This window comes from Chamaea fasciata, unplaced genomic scaffold (assembly GCF_029207755.1).
Source record: "Chamaea fasciata isolate MVZ Bird 193981 ecotype frontalis unplaced genomic scaffold, bChaFas1.0.hap1 SCAF_5, whole genome shotgun sequence".
NCBI lineage: Eukaryota > Metazoa > Chordata > Aves > Passeriformes > Sylviidae > Chamaea > Chamaea fasciata.
This window is the reverse complement of record NW_027094090.1, coordinates 37,523,319-37,529,318: the sequence shown is the minus strand read 5'-3', so window position 1 is coordinate 37,529,318 and position 6,000 is coordinate 37,523,319. Positions and strand designations below refer to the sequence as shown.

The 6,000-nt window shown below is 47.0% G+C and overlaps 1 protein-coding gene across 2 annotated transcripts in view; it reads left to right on the top strand.

The window, feature by feature from the left end:
• Positions 1-366: 366 nt before the first annotated feature.
• Positions 367-6,000, top strand: part of NAP1L1 (nucleosome assembly protein 1 like 1) — a 29,181-nt gene continuing 23,547 nt past the window's right edge. The window contains exon 1 of one of the 2 annotated variants that reach the window (XM_066183278.1): positions 367-471. The gene's annotated coding sequence lies outside the window, so the exon portion shown is untranslated. The remainder of the gene's footprint in view (positions 472-6,000) is intronic. The other variant, XM_066183276.1, reaches the window with a different exon arrangement.

Below are 6,000 nucleotides of genomic sequence, written 5' to 3'. Positions count from 1 at the left end.
GCGTGAATAGTTTACCTGCCCGAGCAACTTCTATTTATGCTCAGGCGCCCTGAGAAACTCCCGAGCTGGGGCTTAAGGCAGCACCGAAGCAGCGGCGGTAACATCGCCCCGCGGCAGGGGCCGCCCCTGGCGGGCTGCCTGGCGCGCTGCGGGGCGCGCTGGGCTGGGCCCGCGGGCGGGCGGTGCGCGAGCGGACACGCGCCCCGGGGGCGACACCGGGGGCGGCTCCGCGCGCGCCGCCGCTCGGGCCCGACCGCCCTCGGCCAACGGCCGGCGCGCGCTCCCAGGGCGGGCGGCGCGAGGGCGCGCGCACGCGTTGCCATGAGACGCGGGCGGCGGGGGAGGGGGGGTTACGTGGTGACGTTAATTCTATATGAGCGCGAGCGGCGGGAGCGCGGGTCCTTTCACCGCCGGCCGCGCGGCGCCTCCGCCTCGCTGCTCCTGAGTCACCGCCGCCCGCGGGCCGCGCAGGTACCGCCGGAGCGCGGCCGCCGCCGCCGCCCCGGGCTGGGGGTGGGGGGGGGCACGGGGGGAGGGCGGGGGGCGCTGGGCCCCCGCTCCGTGGCGGGAAGGCCGTGGATGCCGGCCCGGCCTATCGGGGCCCCGTGGCCGGCGGGACGCGGGGGGCCGGCGGTGCCCGTGCTGCACCGAGTACCCCCCGCCCCTGCGCGGCCCGCGGGGCGGCGGCGGCGCCGCTGTTCTGCCCCGGGCCCGCAGTGGGCAGCGCTGCTCGCCGCCTCCCGCGCGTCCCTCCGCCGCGCCCCGCGGATCGCCCGGGCCGCGCTAGGCCGGGCCCGTGGCGTGGCCGGCGCTGGGGGGAGGCGGGTCGGCCCCGCAACACGTGGGCGCCCGAGCGGGGCCGCGCTCGGCGCGGCCGGGAAGCGGGAGGGCGGCGGGGCCGGAAAGCGGCGCGGGGAGGAGCGGGTGAGTGTCCGGCCGGCCGCGGGGAGGGCGCGGGAGGGGCTCGGTGCCGGTGCGGGGCCCCGCGCGCTGTGTGCGCACATGGCGGAGCGCGGAGCGGCGAATGGCAGCGCGCCGTGGCCTTGTGCCGCCTCCCGCGCCTTGTTCCCGCTCCCGTGCGGAGCCGCGGCGCGGGTGTGCTGTGCTGTGCTGCTGGCAGGGGGACCCAGAGATTCAGCCAGGGGACGGGCAGCTCCCGCGTCCTGCCTCAGGGTAAAGTGCTGGCCGGGAGTTCAGCATGTCGCTTCTCCGGGCTCCTGTTAGCTGGTGTCACCCAAGTTAGTGTCCCCAAGGAAGGCTGAGAAACTACCTGGAAGATTTAATAACTACAAGTGGAAGTATTATCTTGTGTTCAGCATTCATCTAGATCTATGTACGTATAAAACATATTTTGTTTGTTCCGTACTGAATGTTTAGGGGCCTTACACTGCCAATACATGTGAGGCTTTCGCTGTGGAGTAAAAAAACATACCTCATTTGCTTGCAGAAAAAAACACAAACTTTTTTTGAAGCAACTGGTATAGTAATAATATAGCAGCACCTTCCACAGTTTGTCTTCCAGCTCACTGCAGTTAGGTATATGCTTGAAGCCCATGTTGAGATGCACTTAACATTTAATGTTCTAACTCATCTGTGGAGGTAAGAGAAGTGGGCACGGTGTCTGCAAGGTATGACAAATACTCTCCTCTTCTCGGCCCCTCTTGGGATTTTAACATCTGCTGGTAGATCCTGCATTAATCAGGCAGGAGATAGTGCCTGATAATTTTAATTACGGTCATGAAATGAAACTTGAGAGAAGAGTTAAGGCTTAAGGCTGTGTGAACTGCAGAAGGTAGTTTTTGACAAAAATGTTAGTAGCTTTTTAGCAGCCTTCCTGCCGTGCCCATATTACAATGGTACTCTTTAAAGAATGAGAGAAGCACTGTGCTTTGATTGAAGCAGGCTGAGTGGTTTCCAGTCTCTTGTAAATCCAGAAATTATATTAATCCTTAGGGGAAGATAGCATTTAAAATGTACATACTTGGAAATTTAAGTGGCTTGGATGCTTCTGTTCCAGGCAAAAGTTGAGGCCTCTCAGGTTTTGGGTACCTGAAAAATTGATACAAGTGCTTAGAACAGGCCACTGACACCTGAGCTTGTGTCTATGTCCCACTTGGTCCTGTGAGAGTGATACATGTTAGCAGTTTTATTGCCCCGCACTTTTTCTGTGCATTGTGACAAGTCTTGAATATCATGTGCTCTTGGTTTCTGAGGACAGAGTATTGTAGAATGCCGTTCCTGTGCGCGGGGGTTAGATTGGTGTTTTTCAGAGCTCCTGGTCTTTCTCTGACTTTGACAAGACTAGGAAGTGAGTGTTGGAAGCACACAGGAGTGGCGTGCTGAGTCTGTGCTGCCAGCCCAGTGGTGCAAGAAGTGCCAGATCTGCTGCTGCGCTGTTTACATATACACAGTAGTGCTGCCACCGACCTTGTGCATCATCCAGCCCCTGCCTCACTCAGAAACTATTCCTGTAAGCAGGTGGGGGACTTGTTATGGTGACCTGCTTACTGAGCACCCTGGAAAGGGGTGGTGTGGTTTTTTCTTAGCGTTGAGCATGTGTGCACAAGTGAAACTGAAACCAAGGTGCTGTGGGCATGGTGTTAATGAACCTTTGTTAACAGAACTTTCACAACCCTCAGTGAGACCTGGATCTTCCAGGCGGTGTCCTCTAATACAGAACTCCATATCTATGAGGAAACTCTGACTTACCCTCTACATTTGATAAAAACATGTTTATTCACTAGGCTCCTGAAAGTTAAAGCAAATGTAACACAAAGAGCTTGACTCACCATGGCAGAAATTTTACTCCTTCAGGGAGTAAAATAGCTTGAGGATATTAATTTCAATTGTGAATAATCTTAGGGGGGGAATAAGACAAGAATCTTTTGTTCTGAATTTTGGTTCAATCCTTTGGTGAAAGTCAGTTTATTCCAGTAGAACAACAGGTATAATGAACATGTCTCTGGTATTTTCACCTTTTTGCTAATATAGTTGTAATGCAGTTCATCTTCAGGTTCTTGTGAAACAGCTGCAAACATGGCATATCTCTAAGGATCTGATTCTAAAGGAAACTGCAGGAATTGGACAGGTTACAGAAAATGGAGATGCAGGTGTTGTTTCAATGCCTGTTTGGTTTTTTTTCCATCCATATACACATTCAGTGGAACTTCAGCTCTGTGATTTTTCATGAGCTGGGAGTGCTTTGGTGTTTGTGAAGTACTAATAGCCATTTACATAGAGGACAGAACTTTGCAGACAGAAATGAGACTTTTTAATGCTGGTTTTATTTTAGTAGAGCTGAGGAGTCTTCTCAACTGGTCTGGGCAGCTGCATTCCATCGAGCTTCTCCTTAGGGAAGTGGCTGGTAAATAATAGAGTGGAACTTCATAGTATGTGTTTAATCTGAGGATGTGTTGTGATGATGGTTCTAATGCTTATAGGTCAGTTTTCATTTGTAAACTACTTAGCGTTCAAAAGTGATTATAAATAAAGCTAATTCAATCTAGCTGATTCTCACTCAGCTCAGAGGTTGGTGCATTTCCTCATCACCCGACATTGTTAATCTGGAGAGCAGGTCTGGTGTCATAATGTATTTGTCTAGAAAACCAGACATGCCTGGAAGGCATCATAGAAGTTGCTTGGGGATTCATTTGATGACCTTCTGAAAAATTAAGCTATTTAGAAGCAACATTGGAGGGCTTTGAGGGCTTCCTGCACAAAATGATTCTATTATTTTCTGAATCAGCAAAGTTAATGCAGAAGGAAAAATCCTAATTACTGATGTGGCCTTGTGTATTTAGTCATAACTTTTGACCTTAAGTTTTCAAGAAGACTTCACATGTTGCGGATTAAAGCTTCAGTTGCATTAAAAAAAAAAAAAGTTTACTAATTTACCTTTGCTACTCTAGAATTACTTAAAATTAGAAATAATTTAAGATATGAACTAACTTGTGTTTTCCTGAAAGATTAATCTTCTAAATGAATTAGAAGATATCTGCTTAAATGAAGACATTATCTGCATCTTAACTACTTGCCAAAGGTTAGACTGCAGGTCTTTCCTAGATGGAAAGCTGTTTAGATTTCAGTACTGGAAAATACACATTTGGGGGCTGTGTGCTTAAATGTGCATCTGCACAGACATGACTTGCAGTGGTGATGTCTCAGTTTAAATCTTAACTTGCCATAATGAATAGACAGTTTGCGTATCAGCTGTTTCACCTGGTCTTTGAGGACTGTAGAACAAAGTACTGCCAGTTTCTCCGTGGTAGGTTTTTATGTTCAAAAGGTAAAAGCAAATTTTAGATACAAAAACTGTGGGGTTTGGATGTACCTGTAGCTTTGAAGCATTCAGTGATGATTTTACATTTATTCTTAAAAAAACTATCATTACAACCACCAAAATAACAAACATTGAAGAAATCTTCACCCAAAACATGAGAGATACTAGAATTATCCAAGTGTTGGAGATTCTTGTTAAGAGATTTGATGAAGTGGGTGCCTGGGATCTGGAACAGACAAACCCCATTGCTTCTAAGGCCCAGGTTTGAAACATAAATGCTTGTTATCTTTTCTGACCATCTGCACTATGATTGGTTCAATCCACTACTTTATTTAGATATTGTTTCATATGCAGTGTTTTAAAGGACGGAGAAGCAGTTCTTTCAGATTTCTTGTGGGATGACTTGCCCATGAGGGAGAGTTTTGGTTTAGTTCACTCCCTAGTTAAAAATCTGAAAAGCATTGAAAGTCAAGTTGAGGAACACAGGGAGGGTACACGAAAAAAATTGTTCATATTGAAAGCAAGTTTGAATTGGTTCTTTCTGAACTTCTTGTTAACATATGTATTTTTGTGTCATTTCTTGTTGCTCTCCTCTCAAATACTATTAATGTAAAATGTGAACTGCTTCTGTTCAGGTAATCATGTTGCTGGGTCCTTAACTGAGCTAGCTCCCCTCTTCAGTGTTGAGCAGTGAATGCAGTATTTTCGTTGAGGATGCATTACCAAAGTGCATAGTGATCATATTTTGTATTGTGTGTTTTAGTCCCTATGCATTCATTTCAGATCTTGTCACTTCTGCACGTTGAGTAGAAGTCTTTGGTGGGCTGCATGTCATTATATATATCTTTACATAGCAGTTTTTGACCTCTAAAGTAGTTGGAATTGTATCTTTTTATTTGTTACTTTAGATTTCAGTCCTATTTATTTTGCCTCACCTGGTTCACCCTTTTAAGCAGTTGTTAATTCGTGATACTACAGTTTTGGAAATTACTCATCTTTGAATGTTTAAGTGTGAGCTGCTATAGTGCTTTATGCTGTTTGCTCTTTGTGCAAGGTGGCTTTATCAGAAACATGCTTGCTGTGTTTGAACTGGTGAAATCTTCATAACACAGCCTCTTGATTATTTTACCACCATCTTCAGTGTTTTGGAGGTATCACATACTTATTGGTGCCAAAGGCAGGATTGAGTGAAATTCACAGGAGAGTATTTCTGAAGATAATTTTGTAAGCAGTGCTCAAGTTCCCTGGTTCAAGTTCTCTATAGCTCTACTACATGTTTATAATTGCTTTTTAAACTGCACCTATATTCATTTGAAAGTAACTGGCTGAAACCATAACCATGGGCATTCTTCTGTCGGGTCATTACTGCCAGTTGTAACATCCCATCCCAACAGCCTCCAAAATGTGTTACAGTTGTGGTTGTGTTCTCTTTTTTTAGTGCACACTAACTTGGTAGTTGAAAACTGGGTGTTTTAGAGTTGGTAATTTAGTAGTGGCCTGACTTCCATGGAAAAAATACTGAATGGAAGCTAACAAAGAAGTTGCTAAATACATTTTAGGAATTTCAGTGGCTTCTTGGTTAGTGAATGAATTTAAAATTGCATTCATCAGATGTTCTAGCAGAAAGCACACTTCTGAAACTGGTATATATTTTTCAGTGTTTTTAAACTTTCTTTTCACATAAGGGTGCTTTGATGTTTTTGAAGTCTAACTGGATAAAA